The sequence below is a fragment of the Gracilinanus agilis genome, chromosome 3, assembly GCF_016433145.1.
Source record: "Gracilinanus agilis isolate LMUSP501 chromosome 3, AgileGrace, whole genome shotgun sequence".
Lineage (NCBI taxonomy): Eukaryota > Metazoa > Chordata > Mammalia > Didelphimorphia > Didelphidae > Gracilinanus > Gracilinanus agilis.
The window spans coordinates 217,689,594-217,709,789 of record NC_058132.1 but is presented as its reverse complement, the minus strand read 5'-3'; the positions used below and the strand labels follow the sequence as shown (position 1 = coordinate 217,709,789).

General features: G+C 36.3%; 1 protein-coding gene across 1 annotated transcript in view; it reads right to left on the bottom strand.

Moving 5' to 3' along the window:
• DNAH7 (dynein axonemal heavy chain 7) overlaps positions 1-20,196 on the bottom strand; it is a 371,101-nt gene that overhangs the window by 349,772 nt on the left and 1,133 nt on the right. The gene's annotated exons all lie outside the window — the stretch shown is intronic.

Genomic DNA, 20,196 nt, shown 5'->3' with positions numbered 1-20,196 from the left:
AGGTAGGCAGTGAGTGGAGATTCTCACACTATAAGGGGACCAAACTGCACTAATCAAAGTGCAACCTGATCACCCCTCCCCAGACCACCTACCACACCAGTCAAAGCAAGAACGAGGTCAATCTCAAAATTCTTGGGAGCTGGCTGAAAGCACCACAGACTTACCCCTAAGAGTTGTGTCAGGCCTTAGCAGCAAGACTCAAGGCTAAAGAGCATGGAACCTGGGCAAGGGAGCATGGAACTTGGGTAGTGGAGCACTGGCCACAGCTGAGGCAGCAGGGGCTGGGAGATAGCCTCAGGGCATAATTATCTAAAGCTCATGCCACACAAAGACCATCACAGAGCTACCTACCCTTACTCAGGCTTCTGACAGGGAAGGGAAGTTAGTACCAAGGCAAAGCCCTGCAAGACAGAAGCTAAGAAAGCAATGACCACCAACATGCAAGAATCCCAACCTGTTAGCAGCAAAAGGAATAAGCAACAGCACAAAAAACTCTTGACCTTGGAGAATTTCTATGGAGAGAAAAAAAATAAAATACAAAAGCAACAGCAGAGAGTGACAAATAAGCAAAAGCAACCAAACTTTCCAAAAGAGTGGAAATTGGTCACAAGCTTTGGAGGAACTCAAAAAGGAATTCAAGAACCAAGCAAGAAAGATAGAAGAATAATGGGAAGAAAAGTGAAAAAAGAAATGAAAGTAATACAAAGAGAAAATGACAACTTAAAAGACAAAATTGCCCTTATGGAAAAAGAGACACAGAAATCAAATGAAGTAATAAGCAAATTGTAGATTAGAACTGACCTACTGGAAGCCATGAAAATCAGGCTAGACCAAAACAAAAAGGGAAATCAAAAGATCAGAGCTGAAAATGCATCTTTAAAGCTGAGAATTCAGTAAGTAGAAACTAATGATCTCACAAGACAGCAAGAATTAATAAAGCAATGATAGTAAAGGAAAATAACAAATGTTAGAGGGGTTGTGGCAAAATCGGGACACTAATGCATTGCTGGTTGAGTTGTGAATTAATCCAGATATTCTGGAAGGCAATTTGGAATTATGCACAAAGGGATTTAAAAGAATTCATACCCTTTGATCCAGAAATACCACTGCTGGGTTTGTACCCGAAAAAGATAATAAGGAAAAATATTTGTACAAAAATATTCATAGCCACACTCTTTGTGGTGGTGGCAAAAAATTGGAAAATGAAGGGGTGTCCATCGATTGGGGGAATGGCTGAACAATTTGTGGTATCTGATGGTGGCAGAATACTATTGTGTTGTAAGGGGTGATAAACTGGAAGATTTCTATATGAACTGGAAAGACCTCCAAGAACTGATGCAGAGTGAAATGAGCAGAACCAGAAGAGCATTGTACCCAGAAAGTAAAACATTGTGGAATAATCCAATGTAATGGACTTTGCTACTGATAGTAATGTAACAAGCCAAGGCACTCCTGAAGGACTTATGGGAAAGAATGCTAATCACATTGAGAGAAAGAACTATAGTAGTAGAAATGCAAAAGGAAAACATATGACATCATTTATCACATGTATATATGGATATGTAATTTGGGGTTCAGGATTTAAACGATCTACAGCAAAAATGAATAATATAGAAATAGGTATCAAATGATAAAATTTATACAATCCAGTGGCATTGCTTGTCAGCTCTGGGAGGGAGGAGGGAAAAGGAGAGGGAAAGAAAATGAGTCATGTAAACATGAAAAAACATTTTAAAATAAAAAAAATAAAAAATAAAAAGCAAAGAATAATTGGAATTATTATCACATATTAATTAGTATTGCAAAATATAGGAGAATAGTAAGTGCAAATTGATGACCTGGACCATAACACTTGTCATGAAATTTAAGAAAATATTCCCAACCTATGGTTACTTTAATTGATAGAAGGCTTTGAGAAAAGGATAACACTGTTGATATATGAAACATGAGAAAGGATATGAATTACTTTAGTGAAATGAATATAGACAGCAAATTTGACTTTATTTGGTAGGAAAAGAGGACTGTGAAAATAATGAACACTGGAAGGAAGTCTAGGCTAAGCAAGAAATTGTAGAATTCTGCAACATTTTTCCATTTAAAGCAATGTCTTCAAGTCAGATTATTATTTGAAATTCTAGCTTTGTGCTCATGAAAGAGAAACCCTTAGTCCCACACAGCTCAAGGAAGTATTTATCCATTTCCAATGGAACATATGTACTCATTTTTAGACATTAAGGGAAGATATGACTTAAAAAAAAGAGAATCATATTCAACACATGCTTCTAAAATAGATGACTAAAACAAGAAACATTTAAAGACTTTTAAAAACACTATGAAAAATTCATTGGAACTTTAATATATGCAAAAGGTTTTGAAATATCAGAAACAGCAAGATATTAAAGTAGAAGAAGGAGCAAGAGGAGAATTAAGAGGAGGAAATAGAATAATGTGCTCTGAATTACTATTCCCATTTTGAAGGTAAGGAAACAAAGGTTAAATAACTCTCCAAAGCTAGTATCTGAGGACACATTTAAACTCAGGTCAAAGTGGAGTGGAAAAGAGAAAGAGAAGGGGGGAAAGGACAAGAAGAAGGAAAGAATGGGAGAAAAAGAGGAAGGAAGAAGAAAGAGAGAATAAAAAGGTGAGGAAGAAGAAAAGGTAACTACAGTTTCAGCCTTATGGCTATATATCTATAAACTGAAAAGTGAACAATTTACCTGTTGCTATTTAGTAGTAGAAAAAATTAGTGTCCACATCCATAATATCATAGTTCTATACATATGTTTCCAGTTCTAAGCTCTATGCTCATATCACTGTTTGTGAAAACATCAGAAGTTTTAAAATTTTCTAACATAGTTTTGCTTTAACTTAAATCAAACATCTCCATTTCAAAACCAGATCAAAGTCAAGTCGGAAGACTCAACAAAAATGTATGGCATGAAAGTAACAGAAAAATATAGCCTGAAAGCTATCCCATAATGTAAAACAATGCTATATAACAAATGTATGATAGAGGTTATTAGAATTATGGGGAAAGTCAATTTAATATATGTCATGGCAATCTTCCTTTACCTTTGAGGAAAACATAATGGATGCCCAGAACCTACATGGCATACAATTTGTTTCTCAAAAGACTTATGTTTCATCATATTTAAATGAATTTGGAAATGATTAAAAGAATAAAGCAAATGAGATCAAATTTTGGTTTCATTAGGAAGCATCGTTTTATTTTGTCATTCATCAATCAATCAATTTAGCATTAATATAGCACTTTAAAGATTGCAAATCATTTCACCTATATGACCTCATTTGATCTTATCCATGCATTTCCATAAATCCTCCAAAGAAGACCTACCCAATGCCATAGACCTTCTGGTACATTGATACCAATGTGATCCTTGAGGTGTCCATTGGCTTTCCCTCATTCTTCTTTCACAATCAATGGATCTCTTATTCTAAGCATTAATAGCTTCTGGAAGGTCTCTTATTCCACTTCTCAGATGCAAGTAATCACTGGTAAAATGCTATAGTCAACTTATAGCCACCATGGCAGAATGTAAGCTCTTTTTAAAAAAATATTTTATTTTCTCAATTACATGTAACAATTTTTACTCTATATTTTCCAGAATTTTAAGATTCAAATTGTCTCCCTCTCTTCCTTCTCTCCCCACTCTTGGAGATGGTAAGCAATTTGATCTTATACATGTTTGATCACGTAAAACATATTTCTATATTGGTCATTGTTGTGAGGAAATACTCATATAAAACCAAAAACCCCAAACAAAAACACAAATAAACTAAAGTGAAAAATAATATGGTTTGGTATGCATTCCAACTCCAACATTTCTTTCTCTGGAGGTAGATAGCATCCTTTGTCATAAGTCCTGGATCATTGCATTGCTGAGATGAGCTAAGTCTTTCACAAATGACCATTGTACATTAATGCTTGGATACAGACCTAGTAGTAGCATTGCTGAATCAAAGGGTATGTACAGTTTTATAGCCCTTTGGACATAGTTCCAAATTGCCCTCTAGAATTGTTAAAAAAGCTATAAAGAAATTTTGAGGCATTGAGAGATGGTCTCAGTAAGAAAGTAAGAGGCAAGGTGGATTTAAGTGATGGTTTCTCTGCTCAAGTAGCTTACAGCATATTGATTGTGAAGAAAACAAAGTGGAACAATAAAAAAAGGACAGAAGGTTTGGAGGTCACTGTGAGATAAAGAATAGGTTTAGAAATAAGGGAGAAGGGAGAGAAGCAGAAATAGAGAATGACAAAAACAAAGAGACAGGAAGGAGATTATGATAAAAAAAATGGAATTTCAGAGTACTAGATGATAAGATAATAGATTTAGATCTGAAAAGAACATTAGAGGCCATCCAGGTTAACCTTCTCTACATAAATAGGTAAACTAAAAGAGAGGTAACTAAAAGAGAGGTTAAAGAATTCCACTCAACATCATACAAGTAATTGGTATCATATGTGATACTGAAATTGAAGTCTTTTAACTCTAGAATTGGTGCTTTTTCTGTGGCATCAGTTAGCATAATTGAGGATGAGGGCAAGATTTAAAATAAGACCATCTCTAGAGATCACTGAAATGAAATGAAGATGTACGTAAAGAAATCTGAGAAGGTGGACAAATTGGGAGGCCATGGAATTTGAGGGGAAATTCACATAGATTTTAATTGTTCCAGAGGAAGAAGGTAGGGAGAGGAAAGAAAAAAAGATTGTGAGCTAAGTACCAAATTCATTGAGAATGAAAAGAGAATCACTAGAGGCTATACTATTACAAAAGAGTAGTCAGAGTGATCTACAAGGCCAAAAGTAAACCCTCAAAAAGAAATGGTTATAGAGTGATAGTGGCAGTAATAGAAGTCTAGAAGCGAAGATGGGGAACAAAAGTATTTAGATCTCTCCTGGTCTAAGTGCACTGGGAAGGAGTAACCCACACTAGAAAGGGCCAACAGGGATATAATATCTTCTGGAGAGAGCCAGGTTTTTCTGTGCAGATGAAGATGAAAGAGTTTGAGACAAAGAAATAATGTAAAGAGTTTTTTTTAGTTTTAAGAGTACTTTAATAATAGTGTAGCCCTTGGAGTAATGCTTTTAATTTGATGCGATTCTTATAATATATTTTTTTTAATTCTAGAAAGAATGGTATGGTCCTTTACTTGAAGGCATTTTTGATATCAGACCCAACATCAGAATTCCTAAACTTATCTGTTATTCATTCTCCTTGAAGTAGCTCATTAGTCAGCTTTGAGGAGAGTTCTAGCATACAAGGTAAATTATTCAGACATTGGGAATCATTTTCCATCATTTCAAAGAATGGAAAGGAGTTGACGGACATGTCAAATAAAAATTTCCTTGGCAGTATAATTTTCCTGGCTGCAAAATAACATTTTTGCATCAAGTTTCTTTAAACACGTTTAAGATGATTGTATGGCCTCAGGGGATATATCTTGAGGCTTCCTGTCAATTTCTGGATGGCTGACTCATAAATGTCTGCATCTTTAAGATCACAGTTGAGGCTAGAGTTCCTGAGTAAAAACAAAAGAAATTACCTTAGCCTATTCTTTCCAGGCTAATCTATTTCACAGACACAGTCCAAATTACATTGTGACTTTGTCCCAATCAGTAACTCAAATAAAAGGACTTTCATTTCAAAGCTCAGATTGTAAATTTTTGGATATCAGGTTTGTATAGATTTCTCCCATAATTTTACTTTCTACACTTTCTAGGTACGATTATATCCTTTAAACCAATTTGAAGGTAACTCATTGTTATTTTAAATTCAGTCATGCACAAGCATTTTAAGAGTCCCTGATTTTCATTTGATCTAACCTCTTAAGCTAAGTTTCTTTCTGTAAGTCATCCATACAAGGCCAACCTTACAAATAGTTATAGTAAGTATCTGATTAAATGGTATGATTTCTGGTGTGCTGGGGAGGCCTCTTGACCCACTAATGCTTCTTGTGTTCACGGGTTGAAGTGCAAATTCAACTGCTGGAGTTTTGATTAGAGGTTCATAGATCTGGAATTAGAAGGAATATTGGGCTCCAAGTCCAATCCTCTCAATTTATCAATAAGGAAACTGAGGCAGAGAGTGGCTAAGTGAGTTGCTCATGTTCACACAGTTGGTAAGGGTATGAATTTGAATATAAATAAATACCTAGTAAAAGCTTATTATATTGAATTAATTTTGTATTCTTATCAAGTGCTAGCCCAGTAAATATATATATATATATATATATATATATATATATATATATATATATATATATATATATAACCACACCTGCAAGGGGTTGGCTGGTCATAAAAATCCTGGGATTCAGTTTTCCTCCCATTTGAAAAGAAATGAAGGTGAGGAGGGAGGGCAAGTGCAGAGATTTTTTTATCTACCTTGTAAATGCAGGAGTTTGGGGACTCTCCAGAGGGAGGAAGAGAAGGAGGAAAACGAGAATGAGGAGAAAGAGAAGAGGAGGAGGAAAGCAACTGAGACAACAGCCAGTAAGTATCTGCCACTTTTGCAGTTCTCTATGTCATGATGACCTCTATTTAAAAGAATGAGACAAGAGTTCTGTATGGCTGTGTATTTTATCACGGGGGCTTGCCTGTGTGTTGAAAGAAAAAAATAAACTGCAGGCCCTGCCCTGCTCAATGCCTTACTTCTGATTTTTTTTATAAAATGTATTTTATTAAAGCAAAAATCCATTGGTAAGATTGAATAGTTTCTCATAAACATCCATGCTTAACTCTGGCGTCAGCTTGCTATCTATCTCTTTGTTTATAGCAGGAGAGTTCAATGAGAGACACACAGAAAAGAGGAATTTTTCCTAGCAAAGACTGGGAGTTCAACCCCTAGCCCATTGTTAGAATTTCACTGATATCCTGCACCTAAGCGGACTCCTTAACTGGTTTAATGAATTCTGTGGCTTTTTTCCCACATCCCAGCTAAAGTCTCACCTTCTATAGAAAGCCTTTACTAGTGCCTTCTCTCTGTTGATTATCTCTAATTTATCCTGTCTCTGTGTGTGTCTTGTTTATACATAAATGTTTGCATATTGCTTTCCCCTTTAGATTGTGAGCTTCTTGAGAGCAGAGACTAGCTTTTGCCTTTTTTTTTAAACCCTTACCTTCCATCTTGGAGTCAATACTGTGTATTGGTTCCTAGGTAGAAGAGTGGTAAGGGCTAGGCAATGAGGGTCAAGTGACTTGCCCAGGGTCACACAGCTGGGAAGAAGTGGCGGAGGCCGGGTTTGAACCTAGGACCTCCCGTCTCTAGGCCTGTCTCTCAATCCACTGAGCTACCCAGCTGCCCCATTTTGCCTTTCTTTATAATCTTTGTGCCTAGCATAATGCCTGGCATATAGAAAGTCCTCAATAAAAGTTTATTGGCTGACTAAACAACTCTAGAGGTCACTTAGGAATTTTTTTTAAAGAGGCTTATGATAAGATGTTTCCCCTGTTTATATTAAAATCATAGGGGCAGCTGGGTAGCTCAGTGGAGTGAGAGTCAGGCCTAGAGACAGGAGGTCCTAGGTTCAAACCCGGCCTCAGCCACTTCTTCCCAGCTGTGTGACCCTGGGCAAGTCACTTGACCCCCATTGCCCACCCTTACCACTCTTCCACCTATGAGACAATACACCGAAGTTAAGGGTTTAAAAAAAATTAGAAAAGTAAAGTAAAATCATACAAGGTCCTTTGAATGATACAATGACAGAAAAAAATTGCTTGACCACTCTCTGATTATAAATAGGAATCATGGGATAAGACAGGGAGATGTATGCTTGTCAAAGTCATGGAGGATGTCCAGTGCAGAGTCAAAACCCATGAGATGAGCAACTGCTTATAAATATACTGGAGTCCTCCAGATGCTCAAATTTAAGCATGGTATTGTGCCAATTATATCAAGTCCATGGGCATTATTATTGAATCATTTTTAGTTATGTCTGACTCTTTATAACCCCATTTGAGGGTTTTTTTTATTTTGGCAAAATATACTGAAGTGATTTGCCATTTCCTTCTCCAGTTCATTTTACAAATGAGGAAACTGAGGTAAATGGGGTTAAGTGATTTGCCCAGGGTCACACAGCTAGTAAGTGTCTGGGGCCAGATTTGAATGCAGGAAGATGAGTCTTCCTGATTTATGCCTAGTACTCTATTCACTGTGCCATTTAGCTGTCCATGAATATTGTTGAGCAACAAAGAAGAGATCTGTAAATAATTTTAAAAGTAAGGCCTAACTATTCTCACTGGAAAAAAGTGAAATTCATTATAAGTTAGTTCAAAGGAAGGATTACTTGTCACATCCATTTTATTTGCATGGGAGACACAATTTTGTGGGGTTTCTTTTGGAGACCCCTTTTCCCTTCTCAAATAGATTTTGAAGGGATGGACTCTATATAAGGTATTTATCAGGTGTTAGAAGGAATATCTAACTCCAAGTCATGTATATTTCTTGGGCAATTGCCTGAGATCCAGAGAGTTCAAATGACAAAATCAATGTCTATGAATACTAATTAGCTTGTAAGAAAATTTGTGTTTCAAAGGAATTTAGCTCCTGAAAGCTAAGGCTCAGAAAACAACATGGAATTGAAAACTACTTTTCTGCAGTCCAGTGACAGATATCTGAAGTATCTGCCTTCCTTTCTAAAATTCTAAGATTCTAAGCTGAACAAAAGGTAAGAGAATTTACTTATTGGAAAGAGTTAGCACAAATTTGAAACCCAATAAGTGAATATATAATAGATTAGGAAAGACAACGCAACAGAAATGCAACAAAATACCAGTGAGAAGTAGTAGAGATACAACTTGACATTGAAGAGCATAATAATGATATCTGTGAAGACATCATAGCCCTACATCATTGAAAACAAGTTATCCCTATACCTGCATACCCTAGATGGTGATGGTGAACCTATGGAACACATGCCAAAAAGCACATGCAAAGCCCTCTGTGGGCACACCTGCAGTTGCCTGCCATACTTCATTGCTAGAAAGCCAGAGGGACTCAGGGTAGAGCTGTTCCCCTCCCCTTCTCCATGCACCTGAGGACATTTCTCATATGACCCATCCCTCTGCCTAGCAGCCAATGGGAGTGCTTCCTCCCTTCCCTGTCTGGGGTGAGGGGGGGTAGATGAAAGGGGTTGGGTAAAGTGTGTTACTTGGTCTCTGGAGGGCAGGGCATGGTACTCAGTCTTGGGGGATGGGGTGGGGACAAGGCCCAGCACTCTCTCTCTAAAAGGTTCGCCATCACTACCCTAGACATATTTGTTCTCTATCTGATTGCTACTCGTTCATGGTTCCTAAATATAGCCACTCTTTCTATTTACGATATGTGTCTTTGTGGGACAATGTACCCACAACATACTTCTGGAGGAAATGTTCTATTGCTTTCTTTCTTACTCTGGTATTTTATTAAATATATTTGCTATAAACCAATTGTGTCTTCTGGCTAACTTATGGAAATAAACACATTGGTGATGGAATGGGGAGGGGACTCTTATGAAATGTTTTGAACATTTAGGAATTCATAGATTACCCTGAATTTACAGTAATTTTTCTGAGGGGCTTAAATGTGAGGAGAGATGACCAGGTTTTACTATAGGATAAGCAATGCCTATTATTTAACTATAATACGCAGTTGTATGGACAGTCATTCAGTGTATGAATGTATGTGAACACGCACACAAATATTATAACACAAAGTATACCAAAAGTTCTTAGCACAGGTTTAAGTTATTAGAATTTGCAGGCTGCTCCATAATAGCTTAAAACTGAACTAAGATTTTTGGAATACCCCATTTGTTGTATATGACATGTACCATACATTTAAATGTTTATAAGTACATTACATGAGTATAATATATTACAGATAGTATATATAGCACTGTGTCTAGCACATAGTAGGTACTTAATAAATGTTGATCGATTGAATATATGTGAGTCTATGTACATTTTCAAGAGTGTAAATATATCTATATACACAATTTAATCACTGAATGGGAGGTGAAAAAGCTGATTTTATGGACTTCAGGATTTCCAGTGATCACAAACTTATCCTGAAACAAAGAATCACAAAAGAAAAAGCGCCCATATCTTTTCCATGATGCTATATGGCTTGCAGAGCACAGCATGCAACAATCTCTGAAAAATTAAAGTTACAAATTACCCAGAGAGCAATGGAGAGAATGCAATTAAATTGTAATAAATGAACAAGGAAGAATTCAGAAGGTGTTTAGAAGATTAACAACAACAAAAAAAGAATGACTTGAACAGGGAAGTGGGCTCATCATGTAGTAAAAACAAGGGATAACTGATAGACTTTGTGCTTCACTAGAATTTCTCCAATGCAAAAAAAAGGCCCCCAGCAAACCCTTATGGAGAATATAAACAAAAATTTCACAGGCCAAGAAACCTTGGGTGGGTTGCCATTGCCAGGGATGACAGGATTGCCCATATCAATTAGAGAACTTGCTGGCAAACTGACAGATTAATGTCCTTATCCATAGATTTTTATTAAATAACAGAATTCTATTAAAGCAACCAAGTATAGCCACTTTAAATTTAATTCTAGTAATGGAGGTAAATTTTAGACTCTCACCTCATAGTGGGTTATTTTTTATTTCTTATAATAAAAGCAATTGTCTTTTAGCAGATGCAGAAGGAGTTAGAGAATATTATAGTTTTTGTTATAAATCACTGAGGTTTTAGCTCTAAAACTAAATGGCATATTCACTTAGATCAGTGATGTACAAACTTTTTAAAGAGGGGGCCAAAGGATAGGAAATGCTCATCTGTCAGTCTCTTTCTAAGGCAACTCTTTCAAAGTTTCATTGTATTGTATCCAACTCATTGTATTTGTCAGATTAGAAATAATGTTGTCTGGTGGGACAGAACATTTCAAGGGGCCACATCTGGCCCACAGGCCGTAGTTTGCCCATCACTGAATTAGATAATAGTCAAAGAATATTTTAGCATTCTGATGGGAGGGGGGAGTAGAATGGGAAATGGGCTTCTTTCAATGCATTAGAGTCAACTCAGAAATTAGAAATTGTCTCATCTTTGAGAAATTGGTCATCTGTGTAAATTTGCCTGATGTGTCCTAATTTTAAAAAGTTTTATGATATCAGCATGTATAATTCCCTTTAAAGAAATTCCCTCACATGATGATCCACATCAGTAACTCACCTCAAAAGTATTCATCTTAGAGAACTAGTCAGGTTGCTAGTATGCATTGAGGCAAATCTTCCCGGATTCCATCAGCAGTTCATTATCCACTATATCACAATCCATATGATCTACTATTATTTCAAAGTACAATTGATTGTCCAAAGCAGTATAGTCCCAGAGCTGGAAGAGACCTCAAGAGTCATTTTGCCATTTTCATTCATTCATTTCATTCATCATTTTAAGTGTCAGGAAATTAAAACTCAGAGAAGTTACATGACTTGCCCAAGAGCATACAGAGGAGGAGTACAAAAGGTGGGATTTGAGCCGATGACCTCTGATTTCAAAGCCAGGTCTTTCTTTCCGTTGTGTCAAGCCACTTCCTCTTTAGACTGGCCCTTGATCCATATGTCTTTCAGTTTTAAAAAAGAAAACAGAAAACAAAGACACTTATATGAAGATTTTTAGATAATATACATAATTTAATAAAATGTTTAATAAATAAGAAACATTTCTCGTAGTCTATTTTATTCCTTTATCACTTTTTTGAATTTAAATAATCCTATTTAGATACTTCATTCTTATTTTGAGAGTTGTTTCCATACTAGCAGAGTAATCTATCCCATTTAAAATATATTTTAGGGGGCAGCTGGGTAGCTCGGTGGATTGAGAGTCAGGCCTAGAGATGGGAGGTCCTAGGTTCAAATCCGGCCTCAGACACTTCCCATCTGTGTCACCCTGGGCAAGTCACTTGACCCCCATTGCCCACCCTTACCACTCTTCCACCAAGGAGCCAATACACAGAAGTTAAGGGTTCAAAAAAAATAAAAATTTTTGTTTATTCCTAGTTGATTTACCTATTAATAGTGCATTTGGAAATGACTAGAGTCTCTACTTTAAATTAGACTGGAGAGGGGCAGCTGGATGGCTCAGTGGATTGAGAACCAGGACTAGAGACAGGAGGTCCTAGGTTCAAATTTGGCCTCAGATACTTCCTAGCTGTGTTACCCTGGGCAAGTCACTTAACTCCCATTGCCTAGCCCTGTAACAAATAAAAAAAAACAATATAGAAGGATATATATAAAAAGATATAAATTAGACCGGAGAAAGGTCTGGACTTCCTTTTGTTCTTGTGACTATCAGATGTAGTCAGGCCTCGCTTCCTAGGCCACTCAGAATTAAGTTGTAGTTCTGGGCTTATGACTTTAGCACTCAGAGAAGTCATAAGCAATACCGAGATTATTCTATATGTTTCATAAAATGATATGGAAAAGTGTAGAAAATGGAAAAATTAATTATCACAAAAGAAAACACATACTAGAACCTACTTAGACACAATTCACAACAGAATGCTTTGCTATCCCAATCAAGATTCTTAAGAAATAGAGACAGCCACACAGTCCTCTAATCTAAGTAGAGTTTGTTTGTAGCATTCCATCCAGCAGTGGTACACACTCACATACAGAAGGATACAGGAGGCATGTGCTCCCACTTCACTGCCACTCCAGATCTCAGTATTTTTTTCCAGTTTTGAGAAATGAAGCCACCCACATAATCACAGCTCAGGAAACTAGCCCTGCCCAGAACTACAATTTGATTCTGAGTGGCCCAGGGGACGAGGGTTGGCTTCATTTTATACTCAACAGGACTGCAGCTTTCTTCCAAATAGTCTAATCTAGAGTAAACATACTCCAGGCACCTTGGAATATACCAGTAATGGGTAAGTCAGCTAAGGATAAACAAGAGAGTTAGTCAAAGTCATTTGGGATTAGGGGCTTTACTTACAGGCTTATTCTTCATTCTAGCTGGGGAAATGTGCCTTGACTCTATAAATCCTTTTTTCATGATATTATTTGGAAGTTTAATAATAATAAATGTTCAGCTATTAATTAATTAGCTCTTTAAACTTTATGAAGTGTAACTTACATTTATGGCCATTTCCCTCACATTTCCAAAGGGTAAGCAGTACAATTATTATTAGTATTCTCAATTTTCAGATGAGGAAATTGAGGATCTGCAAGATTATGTGACTTGCCCGTTTCAAAACAATTAAATTACAGATTCATTGAGTCTAAGATAAGCATATCATATGTTAAATAATGTTATTGGACAATCAGGGAAAAGGGGCTATTCTGAAGACATTTTAAAGACCCTCTATTTCTTAATTCTAGTTGTGGTTGGCAAATCTTGTAATTTTGATTAGTTAAATCCATGATAAGCTCAACTCTGGGGCAGCTGGGTGGCTCAAAGGATAGGATGTTGGACTTGGAATCAGGAAGACCTGATTTCAAATTCTCCCTCAGACACACAGGATGTATTTTGCTGAGCAAGTCACTTTATCTTTCCCAGTCTCCGTTTCCCTATCTGTAAAATGGAGATAATAATAGCATCTCAAATTATATAATGTATGTAAAGGCTTTTGCAAGGCTTTAAACTGACACACAAATACTATCGCTATTATTATTCTGCTGTCACCCTTCACTCAGCTATCAAAGAAAGTTTCCCCAAGCCCAAGTTTGACCACCCCAAAGCCATTTAATAAATTCAGATGGTTCTCTGTCACTCGAAAGATCAAATATGGTATCCTTTGCTCAGTATTTGAAGCCCTTCGTAGTCTGGTCCTTTTCTGTCTTTCATATCTTCTAATATCTTACTCCTTTCCAAAATAGCCTTCACTGACATTGGCCTTCTTGCTGTTCCTCATACAAGACACTTATTCCTACTGTAACATTTACTCTAGCTATCCCTCTGGAGGTGAAAGGAATGTTTTCTCTCCTCATCTCTGTCTCTCCCGAATTCCTTGGCTTCCTTCAAGTCCTAGCTAAAACCTCACTTTCTACAAGAAGCTTTCCCCTATCTCTCTTAATGCTAGTGGCTTCTATCTCTTATTTGTAATTTATCATATATATATGTGTGTGTATATATATATATACATATATATATATATATATATATCTTGTTTTCAAGACAGGTATTTATCTCTCTTAAGATTATAAACTCCATGAGCACAAGGACTGTTTTTAACCCCTTTCTATCCTTCTTTGATTACCCAGAGCTTAGCATAGTGCCTGGCACAACCATTCCTGCTTCATGGTAATTTGGAAGTGACCCTTCATTTTTGAAGGCAAAGACAGTGAATCTCAAGCTTCAATAGGTCCAGGGCAGAAAAGCTTTGAGAACCATGATAACAACAAACTATATCTGCTTTCCCAAGCCAGTCTATCTAAATAAGGGGAAGCCTATCCTAGAATTCAGAACTGGTTCTGAAATCTTTGGTCATGTAAAAAAAAAACACCAAAAAACAAAACAAGGAACAGAGCATTGTCCTTGGCCTTATCAGCCCTCTTCTATTTATACGGCATAGGTGGTAGAAACAGAAACAGGTTAGACAGCCCCCCTGGTTTCTGCAGCAGAGGATCAATCAGAATATGATGGAAAGACTAGGATATTGGGGGGGCAAATTTTTTACTTATATGTGGGAAGGCTTGAAACACCCAGGAGGATGAAGAGGAGGGGAAAAGATACATTCAGATTACAGTCACTAGAAAGGAAGGTTGGATCTCTGGAGAGACAGGATGTACATGCTATTTAGCCAGCAGGATATATAGCAATTTAGCTGACTGAATCCTTATAGAGGTCAGATATGCATGCTGTTTAGTCAGTAGAGGCAATCAATCCATACAGGAGATAATATTCAGTCCATGGCTGAAGAAATAAGTATACATATGGAAGACAACTCAGGCAGCATCCTTCTGACCCTATCACTCATACTTTGCCAAGCACTCACTATTCCTCTAAGTTCAGTGCAGGAACAACTGAGTCCCCATCAGATGATGATGCTCCCTGTTGGGAAAGAAGGTTGGAGTTTTTATAGGGAGGCAAGAAATCTTCAGAAAGTTAACCTAATTAATGTTCTCCCTCCAATGTCACAGAGAAGGAGCTGTCAATTAACTAGTTGAAAGAGACATCAAAGTTTCTAGGCAGATGAGAGAGATTCTAAAAAGGGGAAGAGAGGAGACATCCAGAACACAGCAAATTTGTTAAAAGAAAGGATGTTCCAGAAAACGAGAGGTTTTTTGTATCATCATAAAATTTTACAAACAATAATTTAAATTGTCAGTAATCTAAAAAGAAGATCCTTCACCAATGACCAATGAAAATGCTTCTAGAGGAACTAAATAGCTCACAAGTTTTCCTCAGAAAAGTAAATAAAATATTTGGCAGGGCAGTTTTTTATTAATTTGAAGTCAATAAGGAACACCATTTTATTCAATATTTGGTCATTTCATGTTAAACATTGTTATGTTTATAATAAGCATTTGTAAAAATACAAAAATAAATAAAGACAACAAGGAAAAAATGGAAAAGAACCTATATTCTCTAAAGTATAGTAGCTTTCTTTGTGGTGGCAAAAAAACAAACACGCTGGACATTTTGAAGGGATACCCATCAATTAGATAACTAAACAAATTGTGCCATGTGATTATAAAGGAATATTACTCTGCCATAAGAAATAATGAACAGATTAATTTTTTAAAACTGAAAAACCTCCATGAATTTTTAAAGAGTGACACAATTAGAACCAAGAGAACATTATATATAGCAACAAGGCACACATACACACACACGCATATATATGTGTGTGTGTGTGTATATATATGTAATATATATATATATTTGTCAAATGATGCCTTCCCTAATAGAGGAGAGGACAGAGGGAGGGAGTTACCTGGGTTTAACAAAAAAATAAATAAACATTAAATACAAAAAAAGCACTATGGTCTTTTTGTAATTAAAAATGTTTACTACTAGCAGTATACTAGTAAAGACATCTGTTGCAGAGGATGAGGCAGTAAGGAATTCTCTGAAGAACTATATAAAGTCATCTGAAGTAATCAATATATATTTTAATATTGTTTGTCAGATCACTGACTTGCTATAATAAGGATAAATCATTTAACAAGCATTTACTAAGCACTAAATATGAGCCACAAACTGCTCTATAGGGGATATAAATTCAATGGAAAAATTCCCACTCCTAAGGAGCTTCTAAATGAGGGAGAAAAGGACACTTGTAAACATATACAGAAAAGCTATAAAGAAAATAAATGCAAGCATATACAAAGATGTTAAATACAAGGTAGTTTGGGAAAGAGGATATTAACCCTTGGGAAAGGCTTTTAATGTAGAAAGCGGTCAAAATCAAATTAGAAGAATAAAAATGAGAAGATATGGTATGTAATTGAAGTAATTTCCCCTTAACCCATTCAAAGCAAATATTAATGCTTCCAATAATGGGAAAAGGGAAAAAATGGAACAAAGATTTGGCACAATCATCGTTTCCTAAGGAAGTTTGGCTAATATAAATTAACCTTCATAAGAAAAGACCAAAAAGTCTAGAAAACAACTCAGTAAATAAACATTTATTATGTGTCTACTATGTGCTGGGCACTGCGCTAAACACTGGAGATTCAAAGATAAGCAAAAGGCAGTCTCTTCCCTGAAGGAGATCACAATCCAATAGGCAAACAGCTATATACAAATGAATGAAAATGAAATAAATTAGAAGTAATCTAAAGAGGCAAGGCACTCGATTTTAGAAAAATTGGGATGACTTTTTATAGAAGGTGAGAAAGCTAGAGGCAGAGATGAGGAGGGAGATCATCCCAGGCTTGAAAGACTTAACGTTCTTGTTGAGAAGCGAGATATGACAATCAAAATCAAACAGTAAATGTTGACTAACTGCCTTCTGTGTGCCAAACAATAGGGGTACATATATAAAGTATGAAACAACCTCACAGTCAGCTCTGCTATAGCATGATATTTGTATTTCCCCCAAAGTTTCAGGCAAAATCACAAAATAAGGGTGAAATGTGGTTAGAGACATGAAACCTAAAAACTTTATATTAAAAAAAGAAAGATAGGAAGCTTATAAAAAATAGCAGCACAATTTTATATGTGTTAAATGGTTAAGAAATTTGTAAATACTACAATAAATAGTGGTAGGGTCTGTGATTTATATCTCCATTGCTTAGCTGGCAAAGCCTCTTGTTTTGAGCTGTAGTCCATGGGAGAAAGGAGGTCGGGCGAAAGCTAAAGGGAGTGGGGTAAGAGCTAAAGTGCAGCCCAAACCTCCTCTACCCTTAGCTCTTACCACTGCAGGAGAGGATATGTAATAAATATGGCTCTTTACCTTGACAAAGACCAAAAGTTTGCTTGTTGAAGTGGGCACTCGGATGGTTTTAGCTTTTGAGCTAATGTGAAGTGATGGAGTTTTGAGTACTTTTGCTCTTTTTGAGGAAGAAATTAGATATTAACAAACTCAAAATCTGCAATGTATTCAAAATGCTCCCTAACTAATCAGTCCTACTGGAATAAATTTGTATTTTTGAAATAACATCATAGCAGAAATTATTGTATTTTCAAGGCACTCATATTCTAGTGGGGAAAACAAGTACATATCTAAGTATATACAGAATAAGTACAATTGAAGTCAGTTCTGGTTTAGAATTTATATTCAGTTATGCAGTCTTTGGAAGAGGGAGAGGGAAGACTAATTAATTTCATGAAATAAAATATGAAGAAGTGGTGGATAAAGTGTAGTAGATGGACTCTCTGTGGAGGATTCATGGGAAAGAGCACAGAGGACTACAGTTATGGACTGAAAGATTATCATCTGCACCATTGGAGGTTGTTGTTATCATTGAATTGTTTTTCAGTTGCGTCTGACTCTCTGTGACCCCATTTGAGGTTTCTTGGCAAAGATCCTGGAGTGGTCTGCCATTACCTTCTCTAGCTCATTTTACAAATGAGGAAACTGAAGCAAACAGGGTTAAGTGACTGGTCCAGGGTCACACACCTAGGAAGTGATTGAGGACAGTTTTGAATTAAGAAGATGAATATTGCTGACTCAGTCCAGGGCTCAAACCATTGCACCACTTAGCTGCCCCCCACTGGAAGTAATAGCCTATATAGCATGGAGATCACAGATCTGTGAAAACACAGAAGAAAATAATCTTGTAAGATGACTTTTGTCAAATATTTAAACTCTCTCTGTGACATAGAAGACAACTTCTAGTTCCTCATATGTAAAAATGAGGATATTGGAGTAGGTGGTCCCTGAGGCCTCTAGATGTAAATCTATTATCCTATAATCCTATTATTGAAAGTTAACTAAATGAAACTCTGTGCTTAAAGGATATAAGTGATGAAATCTGTTTTTCTGCCACAAAATCTGGAAAATATTAAAGTCCTAATGAATATAACATATTAAAGGAGTTCTACTGAGTGCTTACATTGTGCTATTATATGATAGCTACTTGACAAATACACATATGAACACATATTATGGGAGGCTGAGGGATTTTTACAATACCCATCTGTCTTTCTTATTATCAGCCTGAACTTGGGAAAACATCTCTTTTACCACAGGACATAAAACAGAGCCCGGATACAATGTTGTGGGGTTCTGTACATATTCTGTGCTCGGAAAAGGCGGAGAGAGAGTCTGGTCAGTTTGAATTAGCTCCCTTACAACTGGGGTCCTCTAAGAGTCTGAAACCATTGTAACAAACCCCTACTTCCGTCTGCAAAGGAGAAAGGTTTGTTTCTGCTATCTTCCAATTCTCACATTCATTAAGAATGAGATTCAGAGTTAAACAAAGTAGCCAACAACTTGTTGACTTGAAAAAATATCTAGACTATGTTCACACTACTGAGGACAGCTTAAAGGGGTTTCTAACTGAATGTGAGCTCTCTTTTAGAACTTGAATTAAATGGTGCTTAGTTGAAGACTATTTAAATATTCATTTAGGGGTCTCTTTTGTGCAAACCCCAATTAACAAAACCTCCACGTTTTTCTTAAATTGAGGTAGCAGCCCTTTCACAGTGAGGAAGACAAGCACTTTAGTTTCATCTCTGAATCCCACTTGCTGTGACAGAGCAAACAGGCAATAAATTCAATTACAAAACGGTGACTGTTCTAATATCCTTTTAGCCCAATAGTTGGGACTTAATTTAGGTAAGATCACAAGGGATTTCATATTTAATCATTTTAATTTCTTGAGTCGATATGGGAACGAGAGGCTGGAAAATGCCCCATATTGATGGCAACAGAAAGGAAAAGAAATTCATTCCTCTGACCCAGTTTTTAACTCTTTTCTTACATGCAATTGTAGTCGCTTCTCTGATATGCGTACTTGCAGCCAATCTATACTTTCAATTGTTCTTGGTATTAATTAACAGAAAACTAGGCCTTTTAGAGGGGACTAAAATTTAAATTGTATTTGTACTAGATTCATTTCAAATTTCTAACATTCTAACAAAATTCTAACATCTAATTTCATAGTGGTTATTACGATCTCTAAAATCTGGCTCTCTGCAGAGAATATGAATAGCAAATGTCAACTCCTTCAATTTTGTCATCGAATTTAAAAAATCGATAAAAACTGTCTTTGCTTGAGCAGGCTTGGATACAACTCAGAAATCACTGGGTTGACAAAGACCTAGAGCTCTGTTCAGCTACTACCAACTAACTAATCCCACGTCTGTTCTAAATATTTCTGATGTTCTCCTAGCTAGCCCCAAGCTGTGACCTTTTGGGGGGCAATGTTTTCTAGGATTTAAACAAAAGATAAGCTTTCCTTTTTTATTTTTATTTTTTTTGGCAAAGGATGTTCTGGTCTGTGGTTTTATTGGTATAGGGAATTTGCAGTGAGTTCACTCTATTAGCACAGATATAACCTAGAATATTTCCTTTAATTTGAAAGATTTGTAATATTATGAGTGCCATTATTCCTAGGCACCCAGATGAGATGTCATCGTCGACCCCTAACTCTTTCTTTCTTTTCCTTCTTTCCTTCTTTCTTTCTCTCTCTCTCTCTTTCTTTCTTTCTTTCTTTCTTTCTTTCTTTCTTTCTTTCTTTCTTTTTTTCTTTTTTTTTTTCTTTCTTTCTTTCTTTCTTTCTTTCTTTCTTTCTTTCTTTCTTTCTTTCTTTCTTTCTTTCTTTCTTTCTTTCTTT